This window comes from Thamnophis sirtalis, unplaced genomic scaffold (genome assembly GCF_051295495.1).
Source record: "Thamnophis sirtalis isolate CommonGarterSnake01/CBP01778 unplaced genomic scaffold, rThaSir2_p1.2 scaffold_8, whole genome shotgun sequence".
Taxonomy (NCBI): Eukaryota; Metazoa; Chordata; class Lepidosauria; order Squamata; family Natricidae; genus Thamnophis; species Thamnophis sirtalis.
In genome coordinates, this window is record NW_028261388.1 from 7,712,540 (window position 1) to 7,729,797 (window position 17,258).

At 41.6% G+C, this 17,258-nt stretch overlaps 1 protein-coding gene across 8 annotated transcripts in view; it reads right to left on the reverse strand.

Annotated features, from left to right (window-relative positions):
- Positions 1–17,258, reverse strand: part of DLG2 (discs large MAGUK scaffold protein 2) — a 1,057,900-nt gene that overhangs the window by 857,902 nt on the left and 182,740 nt on the right. The window lies entirely within an intron of this gene.

Consider the following 17,258-nt stretch of genomic DNA (forward strand, 5'->3'; position numbering starts at 1 on the left):
GAGTTGGAAGGGACCTTGGGGGTCTTCTAGTCCAACCTCCTGTTCAGGCAGAAAAAAAAAACTATTCCATTTCAGACAAATAGTTGTCCAGTCTCTTCTTAAAAACTTCCAGTGTTGGAGCACCTACAATTTCCGGAGGCAAATCGTTCAATTGATTAATTGTTCTAACTGCCAGGAAATTTCTCTTAAGTTCTAAGTTGGTTTTCTCCTTGATAGGTTTCCATCCTTTGCTTCTGGTCCTGCTTTCAGGTGCTTTGGAGAATAGGTTGCCCCCCCCCTCTTCTTTGTGGCAACCCTATAGATGTTGGAAGACTGCTATCACGTCACCCCTAGTCCTTCTTTTCATTAAACTAGACAATTCCAATTCCAAAACCCAATTCCAGCAACCGTTCTTGACCTATTATGTTGTGCTAAAACGGTAAGAAAACCCCCATGCATCCAGGCAACATCTAAGGCCACGAAACAATACTGGGAAATGCCTTTAGCATCAATAAACAAAGGCCAAAGGCCATCGTTCTGCTCTTCCTTCCTTCCGAGTATGTCCATCATTCTCTGCGTCTTGTCACCTGTTCTTCTAACCCCCTCCTTCCTCCTCTTCCATCTCTCACTTAAACATGCTTTAAGTGGAACTTGTAATTGCAGCTTTGGAGTAAACTCATCTTAAGTCAAGGCATGATTCCAACAACGGCAAGGTTGTACATTACATAATCTGTGCTCCACAAAACTGTACACCCGGCAGATTATCGTCTGCTGTTTCTACTGCGGAAGTTCCCACAGCTAAAAGAGACTGAGGCATTTTTTTTTTCTCCCCATCTTCAAAGAGTAGCTTGTTTCTTTGGCAGTGCTGAGAAGAGTTAGCAGATTTCCGACTGGACATGCTAGTTACGTTCGCGTAAATATCCGTCCCCCCCCCCTCCCTTAGCACTGTGATGGCTAGAAGCGAGGAACTATCCTGCAGAAGCCAAAAAAGCAAATTGAATTGTTTGGGATCCAAGATGAAAGCCGACTTCTGCCATCATTTAGAGCTTTGGCAAGAGTGGAAAGTCTTACTTTTGATGAACTCTCCTAAGGACAAGATTGAAAGATGATATAAAATACCCTGTTTCCCCAAAAATAAGACCTCCCCGGATAATAAGTCCAAGCAGGCTTTTAAGTGCATGTGCTAAAATAAGCCCTTCCCCGAAAATAAGCCCTCCCTGAAAATATTGCAACACAGCAGAAGCCATGAGGTGACCACGCTCACTGCCTCCTGCATCCCAAAAATAATAAGACCTCTCCGAAAATAAGGCCAAGTGCTTATTTCGGGGGTCAAAAGAAAATAAGACCCTGTCTTATTTTGGGGGAAACATGGTACTGGTAAACAGGTAGCAGGGAGTACTGGATTTGCAACAATCCCCTCAAACTGAATTGATGAGGATGATAACAATCCTGTTATATATGTGATGTTTTACAAAGTATCCAAAATGATGATGATCTTGATGATGATGATGATGATGATAATGATGATGTCCCAAAACAACTGGAGCACCACTTCAACACCATAGACATTGACAAATTTGCCATTAGTCAATTACAGAAGGCAGCTTTTATATGGAACTTCTTCCATCTTGCAACGATATCTGTAATACCGTCAAACATCCAGATTTGCCTATCCCAGGTCCTTGGTAAGGACTCGATAGGAAGACAAAAATGCCAAACCCAGTGTGAACATCTGGCTGTGTGAATTATTATTATTAATATTATTAATATTTAAAATAAAATATTTTAATATTATTATATTATAATAAAATCAAGGAATTAACTTCAGCCAAGTACATTTGACGAATTCGCAAGATATTAAAGTCCAAATTGAGTGGAGGAAACATCATAAAAGCCATAAATACCTGTGCTATACCTGTGATTCGATACTCTGCAGGAATAATTGACTGGACTCAGATGGAGTTGGACAATTTGGACAGAAAAACAAGGAAGCTTATGACAATGAATCATGCTTTGCACCCTAAAAGTGATGTTGACCGATTGTATCTACCAAGAGCAGAGGGTGGTCGAGGACTCCTACAAGTAAAGCAGACTGTGGAAGAAGAAAGACACAGCTTGAATGACTTCATCCAGAAAAGTGAAGAGCCAATGATTAAGGAAGTAAATAAAGGAGGCCTTTTAAAAACAACTAAGTCAAAAGCTGAATATAAGAAAGAAGTAATTGAGAAGCGAGCTGAAAATTGGAAAAACAAAGCTACGCATAGCCAATACTTGAAAAGTATTGAAGGCAAAACTGACCAAAAACTAACTTAGAACTGGTTAAGATCAGGAGCACTGAAAAAAGAAACAGAAGGCTTTATTTTGGCAGCTCAAGAACAAGCCTTAGCCACAAACTACATGAAGGCAAAAGTTCAACATGTTACTACCAACAGCAAATGTCACCTCTGTAATGAGAAAGACGAGACAGTCGACCACTTGATCAGTGGTTGCAGCAAAATTTCACATACTGACTACCTACAATGCCATGACCGCGTTGCTAAGATCATTCACTGGAAATTATGCCAAAAGTTTGGATTTGAGTACAGCAAAAACCACTGGGAACATCAGGTTCAGAAGGTTTTGGAGAATGAGAAAGTCAAGATCTTGTGGGACTTCAGAATCCAGACTGACAGGCACTTGGCCCAAAACACACCTGACATAACAATAGTTGAAAAGAAAAAAAGTATGGTTCATTGACATTGCAATACTTGGAGATGCACGAATTGAAGGTAAACAGCAGGGGAAAAAATCACAAAGTACCGGGACTTGCAAATTGAAGTTGAGCGACTGTGGAAAAAGAAATCGTCTGTTGTCCCGATTGTAATTGGAGCCCTTGGAGCAATACCTAAAGGGCTACCTCGCTATTTGGAGATTCTAAATTTATCAGAGTTGAACATTCTGATTCTACAAAAAACCACCCTACTTGGAACCGCTTATATCCTCCGACGTTACCTTAACAGTTCCTAAGTCCTTGGTTAGGACTCGAGCTGTTGAGTTACCAACCAGCTCCAAAGGCTGTGAATCTCACCAAAGATTAACCACGTAATAATAATAATAATAATAATAATAATAATAATAATAATAATAATAAGAAGAAGAAGAAGAAGAAGAAGAAGAAGAAGATGATTTACAAAGGAAACAGTAGATAAAGACAGGTATTTCTGAAGCTTTCTGCTCATGTTTAATTTGTGTTTTGGGCGATGGTAAGAATTCCTGTCATACTGTTCTTTTCTGAGCTATACACAACTTTCTTATTTTTGTTTAGGCTTCCTTGCTTCCAGCATGAATATGATTTGAACCAGCAATGAGCAAGAGTTTTCATATAGCGTCTTGCAAATATAGTAGCATCTCCATGATCTCTTTCAAGGATTTCCAACCTTGCTGCTAAACCCGTTTGAGAATTTTTGTTTAATTAAGAGAATCTTTTTTTAAGGAAAAAAAAGAAGTTGTAATAAGGAATTGGCTAGCCACGTTTTTTTAAAATATGGATTACAGGTGTTGTGATCCCTGGGAACCAGGGATAGGTTGCTATCTACATTGGTACTGGTTCGCTTCGTGCATGCTCAGTTCACAGTAAAGTGTTCTGCGCATATGCAAAAACCATGAAAAACTAATAAAAAACATGTCGGCAATGACAGAGGAGACCAGGGAACCGGTTCTGGGGCGTGGCCAGCCTGGGTCACTGCCAGTTCTGCGACCCAGGACAAATTACCACTATCGGTCCGTCCGAACCAGTGGAAACTGATAGAAACCCACCTCTGCTGGGAACACCAGAACACTAGTCATCCAGAAACCATGTGAAAAAAAATTAAGAAGGGCCTTGCCAGGTAAATTGAAACATTTCTCCAGTTTGGCACTCTTATCCTTCCTGGATTGGGAAAACAGAATAGCAGAGTTGGAAGGGACCTTGGAGGTCTTCTAGTCCAACCCCCTGCTTAGGCAGGAAAGCCTATAGCACTTCAGACAAACGGTTACCCAACATCTTCTTAAAAACTTCCAGTGTGGGAGCATTCACAACTTAATGGAACTGGATTCATGGAACTAGATTCATGGAACTGGATTCATGGAACCCAAGAGGCCATCTCCATTTTATGTGGGGACGGGGGGGGGGGGGGCTGCCTTAAAAATTGATTGTTTTTTTAAAAAAATTACCAAAGCCCTAACTTTGCGTCACGAATCCCCATCCTGTATCGATAAAAATCTGTTTTTCCCCATGTATTGCAATTCAGCTGCTTTACAGTTTTAAGACTCCTTTAAAAAAAAAAAAAACTAAGATGCGGTTCTGTGCGCCCCCCCCTTCCAAATCCCCCACCAAAACTCCAAATTCTCCAATCAGAAGCCCCTCTCTTATCAAAACTCCACACGATTGGCTTTTTAAGGGGAAGAACAAAAGGTGCACCCGGGACTCGAGAGTTCAAAGCAAAACCTGGCAAAAAGCCACGAAGGATTGCATTCGAAATCTGCTTGAGCATACGACGAAGGTCTCTTGCCTTAACATGCGGGGTGGGGGTGTTCTTTTTTACCCCAGGACCTGAATTATTAATAGAGGCAAGTGTGCAAAACCTAAAATATATTAAAATGCAAGCATGCAACAACACACACCACAGAGAGGGAAGGAGAGGAAGAGAGAGGAAGAGAGAGGGGGGAGAGAGGAGGGAGGGAGGGAAAGGAGAGAGAGAGAGGGAGAGTGGGAGAGTGGGAGAAAGAGAGAGGGAGAGGAAGAGAGAGAGAGGAAGAGAGACAGAGAGGAAGAGAGAGGGGGAGAAAGAGAGAGGAGAGAGAGAGAGAGGAAGAGAGGGGGAGGGATAAAGAGAGAGGGAGAGACAGAGGGGGAGAGAGGAAGGAGGGAGAAAGAGAGAGGGAGAGGAAGAGAGAGGGGAAGAGAGACAGAGGAAGAGAGAGAGGGAGGAGAAAAAGAGAGGGAGTGAGAGAGAGGAAGATAGAAAAGGAGGGAGGGTGAAAGAGAGAGGGAGGAAGAGAGAGAGGGAGAGACAGAGAGAGAGGAAGAGAGAGAAGGAGGGAGGTAGAAAAAGAGAGGGAGGGAGGGAGAGAGACAGAGAGAGAGGAAGAGAGAGGGAGGGAGAGGAAGAGAGAGAGGAAGAGAGGGAGAGAGGGGGGAGAGAGGGAGGGAGGGAGAAAGAGAGGAAGAGAGTGGGGGAGAGGCAGAAACAGAGAGAGAGAGAGAGAGAAAGAGAGAGAAGGCCATTCTTCTATGATCCAGGAGAGAGAGAGATACAGAGAGCCAAAGAGAGAGACAGAGAGAACATTTCATCCCCCAGCCCAAATGTGTACGGTGGAGTTCGAGCTGTCATCCAACCCTCCGAGAGAGAGCCAGAACCTCCCCCCCTCGTGAAAATCCCACAGAAAAAAGCCAGCAAAGACCCCCCCATTCTCCCCCCCCTCACACTCCAAAGCACCCTAAGTGCGGCTTCCTACCTTAGTAGTCACAATACACAGGCAATCCATCCTGGGAAGGGTCTCTCCGGAGCCTGTGGCGGTTTTCAAGGCAACCCACCAGGGAGGGAGGATAAGGCAAAGGTTTGGGAAGAAATAAAAGAAGAGCAGGCACACCAGCCGAGCACGGGCTCCCTCGCTCTCCCTCTCACTAGCCAGGCTGCTGTACTGTGGCGTTTAACACCCCCCCTAACACACACACACACACGTTTACTCTCCTACCGGGCCCCGCTTTAGAAGCCCTCCTCCCCATAGCTTAAAAGGCAGCGGTGATTTCTCCCGGCGCTCCACCAGAGCACTGGAAAGCATCTTCCAGGAAAAAGTTCCAGGTGATGGCTGCATCGCTTTAGCCTGCCATCCGGAGCATCCTTAAACGGTACAAGCGATGGCTCTGGAGAGAGAGAGAGAGAGGGAGGAAGCAGGATGCAGGGGAAGCGAAGCACTGCACAGCATCTCCACAATTCAGGTTTTTCTCTCCCCCCCCCCACACTTGCTATAAACCCCCCAAAGGCTCTAGCTGCCTGTCACTCTCCCCTCTTTTTTTTTTCCTTCCCCTCTGGCAGGAGGCATATCTCTGGACTCTGCCTGGGCTTCAAAACACAAAACTCCCTTTGGTGTTTTTGTGGAGGTTTTTCGATTTTTTGTTTTGCAGATGTAGAAGAGGTCGTGAAAGTGAGGCGCTTAGGGGAGCACTGCTTATTCTTCCAAGTGCTGGAAAACTCTTGGGGATTCATCCTTTTTCCCCCACCTCTCTCTCTTCCTCCTCCCTCCCCACCTCCAAATAATATAAGATGAACACAAATATCTCTTTTGAGCATCTTCGGGCCCTTGGTCCCTGCATCAAGTCGAGACTACATTTTTACAATCGTCCCTTTGGCTCACGAATCTCTCGACAGAGATCCCATCTCAAGCCAGCCTTCCGCTAGCTGGAACACTCTGGTGTGCAATGCAGGTTTTGTGGGGTGTGTGTTTGTGTGTGTGGGGGGGGGGAATGTTGTCCTGTTTGTCACTTGCCAAAAGAGTTTCTTCAAAAGGAGAAACGCACAGCCAACCGTTGGCTGGAAAATGAGAGAGGGGAGGGTGGGACTTTTTAGAACTTCAGGTGGTCAAAAGTGTGAGGGATCTCGCGGAAATGCTCTTGGCGGGAGGGTCTCTGCTCTGCCCGTGGGAAGGACCGAGGAGTGGAAGTCGCCGAGGAGACTGCGTGAAATGGGGTCGGGTCGTACAGACTTCTCGTGTGGCGGGAACGTGGGGTGAAGAAGGCTGGTGCTGTAATTATGGTGGCAGATCCACACGTCTCAGAAAGTTGGAGAATTTCATCCTTGTTGTGGTCCAATTCAAAAGGAGGACAGAAACAAGCTTACAAAGGCAACTTTTGATCAATGGGAGCTTGATCTGCCCTATGGTGGCATCTAATTTCTGAAAGTACCCTCCTTTCTCCCTCCCTCCTTGCTTCCTTTCTTCCTTCCTTCCCTCCCCCCTTCCATTCTTCCTTCCCTACCTTCTTCCTTCTCGTCTTCCTCCCTCCTTCCTTCCATTCTTACTTCTCTCCCTCCCTTCTTTCTTCCTTCCTGCCTTCCTTCCCTCCCTCCTTCCATTCTTCCTTCCTTTCCTCCCTTCTTTCTTCCTTTCTTCCTTCCTTCCCTCCCTCCCTACTTCTTTCCATTCTTCCTTCCCTCCCTTCTTCCTTCCTTTCCTCCCTCCCTTCTTTTTTCCTTCCTTCCCTCCTTCCTTCCATCTCTCCCTCCCTTCTTCCTTCCTTCCTTTCTTCTTTCCCTCCCTCCCATTCTTCCTTGCTTCCCTCCCTCCCTTCTTCCTTCCTTTCCTCCCTCCCTTCTTCCTTCCTTTCCTCCCTCCCTTCTTTCATTCTTCCTTCCCTTCTTTGTTCCTTCCTTCCCGCCTTCCTTCCTCCTTGCTTCCTTCCCTCCCTCCCTTCCCTACTTTCTTCCTTCCCTCCTTCCATCTCTCCCTCCCTTCTTCCTTCCTTCCTTCCTCACTCCCTTCCCTTCTTTCTTCCTTTCTTCCCTCCTTCCATCTCTCCCTCCCTTTTTCCTCCCTCCCTCCCTCCCCTCATTCATCAAATATACACAATTCTCCCACCTCATCAAAAGTTACAACGCTCCAATAAAGCCATAAAATAAATACAGGTAGTCCTCAACTTATTACCACAATTGAGCCCAGAATTTATGTTGCTAGGTGAGAAATCCGTTGTGAGCTTTGACCCATTTTACAACTTTCCTTGCCGCATTTGTTAAGTGAATCAGTGCAGCTCTTAAATGAATAACACGGTTGTTAAATGAATCTGGTTTCCCCATGGACTTTGCTGGTCAGGAGGTCGCAAAAGGGGATCACGTGCCCCCAGGACACTGTATTTGTCATAAGTGTGAATTAGCTGCCAAGCACCTGAATGTAAATCACGTGGCCATGGGGATGCTGCAGCGGTCATAAGTATGAAAAATGGTCATAAGTCACTTTTTTCAGTGCCGTTGTCACTTTGAACGGACAACAAACGAACTGTTGTAAGTCAGGGACTACCTGTAAAAGAATCATTTTGCAATAATTATTTTGAAAGCATGTAAGGACTCCAAGGGCAGAACTCTGCCAACTGGCTTGGGACCCCAACGGGAGCATCACGTTTTAGAGGTGGCTGCTAGGTTAGCAGAAGCTCTCATCTCCATCACTAGGCCTTCTTTCATTTTTCTTTTTTAAATCAGCTTTAAAATTAATTTCAATGCTGTAATGCCCAATGTTTTAATCCTTTAATTGTTTTACTTTGTTAGTTATGGCTATCAGAAGCTACCCGGAATTGCTTGACAGTGAGATTGGTGGCATACAAATTTAATCAATAAATAAATAAGAATTTATTTATTTATTTATTTATTTATTTATTTATTCATTCATTCATTCATTCATTCATTCATTCATTCATTCATTCATTTATTTATTTATTTATTTATTTATTTATTTATTTATTTATTTATTTATTTATTTATTTAAAGGTAAGTGTTTCCTCTACAACAAAATCCCAATCTGGGATTTTATGACTGGTATAAGACAAGGTGACAAGACTGGAACAAACTGTATATATTGTGATTGGACAGAAGGATTGATAATGTATTAAGTAGGCTAATTGTCAATAGTTGTGTCTAGCTGTATATAATGTGAATGTATAGTCACTCCGACTCCGCGGTACTGCATTGTTTTAAATGTAAAAATAATAAAAATATATGGGGGGGAAAAAAATCCCAATCTGGCTATCCACCATTGAAGCTCTGATTTACCCGAACGTATTGGACATAAACAAGATAATAAGATATAAAGATATATTAGACAACCAAGAAAGACTAAAAACAAGGCAAGAATTGAAAGACGAGTAGATATGGGCTGGTGGCCCTTTTTACAAATACAGGCAAGGTATAAAAAAAGACAGGGAAAGGGATGGATTTTATAGGGAGCCGCAAGAGCTGGATAAAATTCTACAGGGAACCGAAGAAATATCTATATATCTATATCTATATCTATATCTATATCTATATCTATATCTATATCTATCTATATCTATATCTATATCTATATCTATATCTATATCTATATCTATATCTATATCTATATCTATATCTATATCTATATCTATATCTATATCTATATCTATATCTATATCTATATCTATATCATCTATATCTATCTATCTATCTATCTATCTATCTATCTATCTATCTATCTATCTATCTATATATATATATATATATATAACTATTTATTAAAATTCAAAATGGAAGAAGAAACTGTGAAAGAAACAATGATAAAATGGGCAATAAATTTTGGGTATAGTATAGAATTGGCAGAATGGGGAAAAAAATTACAAATTAACAATGGCAACAGCATTTGGACAGAACATGTACAAAATGTTCTACAGATGGCCCCTTCCACCAGCGGGAATTGCGAAAATGTTCCCCTATCTGTTGGAAATGCAACCAACAACATGGAACCTACTACCATATGTGGTGGACGTGCACATCTGCGAAAAAGTATTGGGGAAAAAAATAAAAGATTGGCTAGAGGAGATTACTAAACATCAAATTGCACTAAAACTTGAATTATTTTTGTTAGGAATTATAAAAGGAAGTTATGAAAAAAATATTAGATACTTAATTCTACACATAATTACAGGAGGGAGAATTACATTCGCTTAAAACTGGAAAAATAATTATACACCAACAGAAGAAAATGTAGTAAAAAGAATATTGGAATGTGCAGAGATGGATAGGCTCACGAAAGAACTAAAAGAGAAAGAGGAATCTGAATACTACTCCGTATGGGATTTATTGTACAATTGGCTAGAGGAAAAGCAGGAAAGCAAAAAAGAAAGGAAGAAAGATCAACAAAACATTAGACAACTACAAAACTGGAAAATGATTAAAAGATATAAATATGAGATAGACTATACCAAATAAATATTATACAAAACGACTTAAATGTACTAAAAACTGTTTATATAGACTATATAGAATATTATATATAGAAAGAAAAAAATGTATGAAATAATTTAAATGCGCAAATATAGAAAGTTATAGTTATAAAATATTTATTTGTATAGATAAAAGAATCACAGCAGATATGTAAAAAATGTAATGTGTTGCAAAGATGTGAAGTTTGTACAAACAAAATAAAATATATAAAAAATAAAAAAATAAAAGGTAAATGTTTCCTGTCCAACTCTAGGGGGCAGTGTTCATCTCCATTTCCTAGCCAAGAGAGCCAGCATTGTCCAAAGATAGTTTCCATGTTCATGTAGCCAGCACATAGAATGCTATTACCTTCCCACCAAAGTGGTACCTATTATCTACTTGCATTTGCATGCTTTCAAACTGCTAGGTGGGCAGGAGCCGGAGAAACGAACGGGAGCTCACCCCGTCACACAGCGCTTAAGTCTTCTGGTTGACAAGCCCAGTGCCTTAACTATATGATGTTAATAATAACAGAGCCACTCCATAAGTTCACTCATCCCCTGTGTGATGAGGGCCAGTGAGGAGGTTGGGGAGGAACATGGGGCAATCCTAGAGTCTGGGGAAGGCTCTGATGAGGGCTCTGTGTCGGAGGCAGAGAGGGGGCCAGAGCCGTATATCAGTTATCAGCTGCCTTCGGAGTCAGACATCAGTGAGGCAGATGAACAACTGGAGCCTGTTCCCAGTGTGCGCATGCGTAGAGTTGCCAGACGAAGGGAACAGCTAAAGGACAGGAGTCGACGTGGGAGTAAGGCCACCAGTGGATGATGAATGGCCCCTCCAAGAGGAAATAAAAGAGGAGCGGAAGGGGAGTGGAGTTTGCAGGAGACAATTAGTTCCCTTAATTGGTTTGTGACTCTCGGAGACTCCTTCTCAAGTTTTGCAGATATCGGCCTGGCAGCTCTCCAAGCCAGATAAGGTCTGTGACTGTAAATCCTCCCTTGAAAGACTTTGCCGGATGTGAATGAGCGGAATTCACAGTCAATTAATAAAAGGGTTTTTTGTCGGGACAAAGAGTTTGCTTCATGCTCTTGGGAAGCCTCGGTCAGAACAGGTATCTTAAGAATTGATGCATAAATATTTTGACTTCCTTTGTCCAGATTCTGCCTTTTTTCCCCCTTTCGTATTGTGTCTCTTAAGGCCGTAAGCCTGGGAACAGTTACTGTCTCCCTGATAAATCTATAAACCCTGCCTGAAATTTTTACAGCTGAAGAGCTGAGTATACATGTTTACGTGATTAATTAAACAATCAGTTCTAGTCTTCCAAAATACAGAAAGCATCCCCTTGTTTGGAAGAGTCCCGGGAATTGGTGTTCCTTTTTCATCTGGCAGAGACCCAGGTTTCCTGGCAGTGCAGCAAGATGAGACTATCTCAAGCGATAATTATCTTTGCAGTACAAGCTGAGATATCTGGATATAGTTTGCTCACTTTATGAAAATGCCATTATAGAATAGCACCTCATCACTGGGGCAGTCAGCCAGTTCGGACTTCCTCCGAGAGCTTCCGTTACATTCCTCCAGGCATGTAATTTTTTTCTATTATCCCCAATATTTGGAATCCCACCTCTCAAAAACAAATCTAATTTTTATTTTTGGCCTTTTAGGTCGAGGTTAACTTTGTCTTGCATTTCTATAAGAATTTGGTTTTTAAAGAACGCTGAAATATTTCATGTCTTGGGATACTATATCATACAAGGCAGAGGTGGGTTGCTACCGGTTTGCACCGGTTTGGGCGAATCGGTAGTGGAAATTGGGACTGGGTCGCCGGTAGAGACGGCAGGCTGGCCACCCCCCCGAACTGATTCTCCGGTCATCACTGCCATATTGCCGGCTTCGTTTTGAGCAGGAGGAGGAGGAGGAGGAGGAGGAGGAGGAGGAGGAGGAGGAGGAGGAGGAGAAGGAGTAGTAGTAGTAGTAGTAGTAGTAGTAGTAGTAGAAGAAGAAGAAGAAGAAGAAGAAGAAGAAGAAGAAGAAGAAGAAGAAGAAGAAGAAGAAGAAGAAGAAGAAGAAGAAGAAGAAGAAGAAGAAGAAGAAGAATTATTTAGTCAGAAATTCTATTAGGCCAAAATAAGTTTTGCAAAAGTGCTTCCATGTTTTGAGCAGGAGGAGGAGGAGGAGGAGAAATAGAAGTAGAAGTAGAAGTAGAAGTAGAAGTAGAAGTAGAAGTAGAAGTAGAAGTAGAAGTAGAAGTAGAAGAAGAAGAAGAAGAAGAAGAAGAAGAAGAAGAAGAATTATTTAGTCAGAAATTCTATTAGGCCAAAATAAGTTTTGCAAAAGTGCTTCCATGTTTTAAGTTTCAAAACAATCTTCATCACACCAATCAATAGGGGGAAGTTCTCTGATCTGGCAGCTATGATCTACATCAGATTACCTTACTTACATCGGCTCTTACAAACACAATAGCAATAGCACTGAGACTTATATACCATTTTGCAGTGCTTTACAGCCCTCTCTAAGCGGTTTGTAGAGTCAGCCTATTGCGCCCCCCCCCCCCAACAATCTGGGTCCTCGTTTTCCCCATCTAGGAAGGACGGAAGGCTGAGTCAACCTTGAGCCTCATCAGGATCAAACTCCGGGCTGTGGGCAGATTTTGCCTGCAATATATTGCACTTTAACCACTGCGCCAACAGGACACAGCTTTGTGTTAGCTGCGATCTTCCAAAGTCTCAGGGAACAAAAAGCGAGCAAATGTTTGAACATTTTTCACTTTGAGAAATATAAGCTCTAGCCGTTAAAATCAAAACTGTTTTTAGAGACAAGATTTTATATGAAACTTAGCAACTTCAATAAATAATTCACTTTAGTTCTACTCTGCCAAGTATATTCTGGACATATAAAAAAGCCATATAACACTTAACAGGAACTGTTTTCTCTTTCCTATTTTCAAATACTACCATTTACCCTATTAAAAAGTAAGAGTCTATAAATCATCTTATATTTTTCCTCCCTCCCTCCCCCGAAAACAACAGTTCTCTATCCAAAGAAATCTTTTCTATGTTTTCTACCGAGCACCAAATGTTTAAAGTTTGTTTTATTTCATTAAAGAATGCTGGTTCATTATTTAACATCTTCCCCCAACCCAAATTGTGTTAAACTCAGTGGAACATTTTCCAAGAAGGTATATAAAACATCTCATACAATTCTACATTTATCTTCATTTGTATAATGGTAAAGGTTCCCCTTGCACATATGTGCTAGTCGTTCCTGACTCTAGGGGGCAGTGCTCATCTCCGTTTCAAAGCCGAAGAGCCAGCGCTGTCCGAAGACGTCTCCGTGGTCATGTGGCCAGCATGACTAAACGCCAAAGATGCATGGAACAGTCTTACCTTCCCACCAAAGGTGGTCCCCATTTTTCTACTTGCATTTTTACGTGCTTTCGAACTACTAGGTTGGCAGAAGCTGGAACAAGTAACGGGAGCTCACTCCATTACGCAGCGCCAAACCGCCAAACTGCCAACCTTTCTGACCAACAAGTTCAGCGTCTTAGCCACTGAGCCACCATGTCTTTCTAACTTTCTAACGAGCACCAAATGTTTAAAGTTTGTTTTATTTCATTAAAGAATGCTGATTCATTATTTAACATCTCTCCCTCCCCCATTTGTGTTAAACTCAGTGGGAACTTTTTTCCAAGAAAGTATATAAAACATGTCATACAATTCAACATTTATCTTCATTTTTATGTTCCAAAAGAAAAAGAAAGAAAAAAATAAAGAAAGAAAAAACAATGAATTCCAATTTTCTTTGGTAAAAATATAGGAAAACGTCTTATTCTAAAATTAAGAGAGCCTACAGTACATAAATTTATCATGGTATAAGAATCCTATCAATGAGTGAATGAATGAATGAATGAATGAATGAATGAATGATAGACAGACAGACAGACAGACAGACACAGATAGATAGATAGATAGATAGATAGATAGATAGATAGATAGATAGATAGATAGATGATAGATTGATAGATAGATAGATAGATAGATAGATAGATAGATGATAGATAGATAGATGATAGATAGATAGATAGATAGATAGATGATAGATAGATAGATAGATAGATAATAGATAGATAGATAGACAGATGATAGATAGATAGATAGATAGATAGATAGATAGATAGATAGATAGATAGATAGATAGATAGATAGATAGATAGATAGATATGGGCTAATTACAATCTATTAGGAATATAATCTAATGGTTGGGTTGGCAATATATAAATAATGTAATAATGCTATACCTGTTTCTTTAAATCATACTGTAAAATGTGATTGGTTGCTGTTTCCTTAATCAGCCATAAGAAGGAGCCAGAATGTCTGTTAGCTCTCTGTTTTGTTAGATGCTGGGCTGATCTGATCTGAGTGTTTTTGGAAGCTGGCTGTTAGAAAGTGCCGTGAGCTATTGTAAGTTTTGCAACTGCTAGCAAACTTTGAATACCAGACTGATTATATGATACTGGACTATGTTATTTGGATTATCCCTTAACTGAAAGACATTGATGACTGACTGTCTTATCCGTGTATGACTTGGACTGTTTGATGGACTCTGATACCTCTATTTCCACGAAAGTAGAAGCCTATTTAAACTGCAGTGTCTCTGTATGCTGGTTTGTGTGTTCTTCAACACAACTCTCACAACGCTTCTCTGAATGCACTCGCTCTCCCGACGGGGAGCTTACTTAACACAATCATTTTATCTTTTGCTATAGTAACACAGTCTTTATTGCAGTGTTTTGTCAACTTGGCAACTTTAAGACATGTGGATTCTAATTTCCAGAATTCCTCAACGTGGTGGCAGAATTTGGGGAGTTGAAGGACAAAATCTAAGCCTGTGTATCAGTCTCCACGTCCTCAAGAAAACTCTAAAAGCCACATTAATTGTGACATTCACTTTTCCAGAAGTACTATTTATTTTATGCTTGAATATAAAACTTTCCAATACTCCCCGAAAAGGAGAGTGACATTAAATGGAAATTCTATTTGAAAACTGAGAAAAAGCAATGGGTAGTATTCATTTCAAGACAGCGAGAGCTGCCTAAACATTTATACTGTCTTTTTCCAAATTTCTGCTATAATAGAGAACCTCTCATTCTTCTCCTTGGTTGTACGTATCCTATCCTCCTCCTGGTTGAAGTATGTTTCCAATAAAGGAGATTCTAAGAGTAATTTTTCTGTAAATTATTAAGGCTGTAAACACAATGTTATTGTCTGGTCTCAAGAGGCAGGCGGTTCAGTCAATCACAAGTCTGAAGAAGCTTCTTGGATGAGAAGCGAAACGTCTTCGAAGAAAAACCAGAAAGTCCAGTTGCCTCTTGAGAAAGCACCATTGGGACAACAATGGATGACTGAGGATCTCCATAGAAACCAAGTTCCATCATTGGATCTAAAACACATGGTGTTTTTTTCATGCAGTGCGTCCGGTCTCTACTACAGTACGTTTTAATTATGTTTATTACGTTGTTTTTTTTTAAGGGAAGAACGTGGAAGCGCAATTTATCAGTGTCAACATCAATACCGCTCTTTTCTACTGTGATATATAACTCCCTAATTAAACGCCCGACAGAAGAAAAAATTTTCACCAAAATCTAATCAATGTGATTAGCGAAAGGACATCCTCTCACAGCTGAGATACCAAACTTGAGAAAGCTACCACAAATTCTAGAAGTCCGACGTTACGCAGCGATACTTGCAACGGCAACATTTCATCCAACGATTGTGCAAATCACAACTTTATTACAGCTGGCAGCAGCCTTCCTTTGGTGGTTCCATTTAAAGTCTTGTCAAAATTTGATGCGCAGGCCAAAGAAATATCCAGCATTATTTTTCTACCATTTCTTACTCATCCTGATGGAACAGGATTTGCTTTACGAATGAAGGCAAATATATTGTGTCCCAGGATAACGTGGCAGGATCCAACCTGAGTCGATCACTGGGACCAGGGATTTAGTCTTCCAAACTTTCAGATTTATATGGTGTCTGGTTGCGTGTGACTTTCAGTTGTTAATTGGAGTGTTGATGGCAGGCTGTTAAGTCCTTGGTTGTTACATTGCAAAGAACAAGGAGACACATTCAATTTCCCATCTACTAAGATTGTTGGCCAAGCAGGGACAAAAATAGCTAGGGAAATTTCTCTTTCCTTGTAAGTCAATAGGTGTTGTGGCCCACCAGTGGCCAGCGGAGCTGGTGGCTGATTCAGACAGTGAAGAGGTTGGGAGGAACATGGGCCAGTCCTGGAGTCTGGGGAAGGCTCTGATGAGAACTCTGTGTCATAGGCAGAGAGGGGGCCAGAGCTGTCTGACAGTTCTCAGCTGCCTTTGGAATCAGACATCAGTGAGGCAGACGAACAGCTGGAGCCTGTTCCCAGTGTGCGCATGCACAGAGTTGCCAGATGAAGGAAACAGCTAACAAACAAGGGTTGACTTGGAAGTAAGGCCGCAAGTGGATGATGAATGGCCCCTCCCATAGGGAATAAAAGAGGAGCGGAAGGGGAGTGGAGTTTGCAGGAAACAATTAGTTCATTCCTGCAATCTTGCCAAATATTGCGGCGTCTGAAAGATATCGGCCTGGCCACTCTCCAAGCCTGATAAAGGCTGGTAATTGTGAACTATCCTGAAAGGCTGTGGGAGAGGCAAGACTTTGCTGGAGAGGAATTCACTGTAAATTAAATAAAAGGGGTTTATCGGGACGAGGACTTGGCTTCGTGCTGCTGGGGAAACCTAGGTCAGAACAACAGGAGTGCTGATATATCACCAGCTCACCAAGTACTTAGGGCGCAACAACCACCGACAATTTAATAGCCGATCATCAACACTCCAGTTAACAACTAAAAGTCACACACAACCAGGCACCACATAAATACTATGCACAGAACATTCCAGGGCACACGTAGTGAAGTACCCTGAGGACTGGTTCCATCATCAGTCCAAAATCTTTCGGAGACTAAATTGCTGGTCTCGGTGACCGACTTAGATAGGATTCTGCAGAATTTGCTTTAGGAATTCTTTCAAAAGAGAAGAAAAGTGGTCATAGGTGGAGTCAGGATTACCGTGTTTCTTGGTTACAACAGGAACAGAAAGATAGAGAGTGAGAGGGAGGGAGGGAGGGAGAGAGCAGGAGAGCGGGAGAGAGGGAGAGGGAGGGAGAGAGAGAGGTGAAAATTTTGTCTTTGAATTGTTCAGTCATCTGTACCATTCATCTTCCACGGATTCTCGACTCCTTAAGTTACACAGGAGGGAATTTCATGACGCTTTCCCTATAAAGATGCTATTCTCCCCGCTAAAAGGGA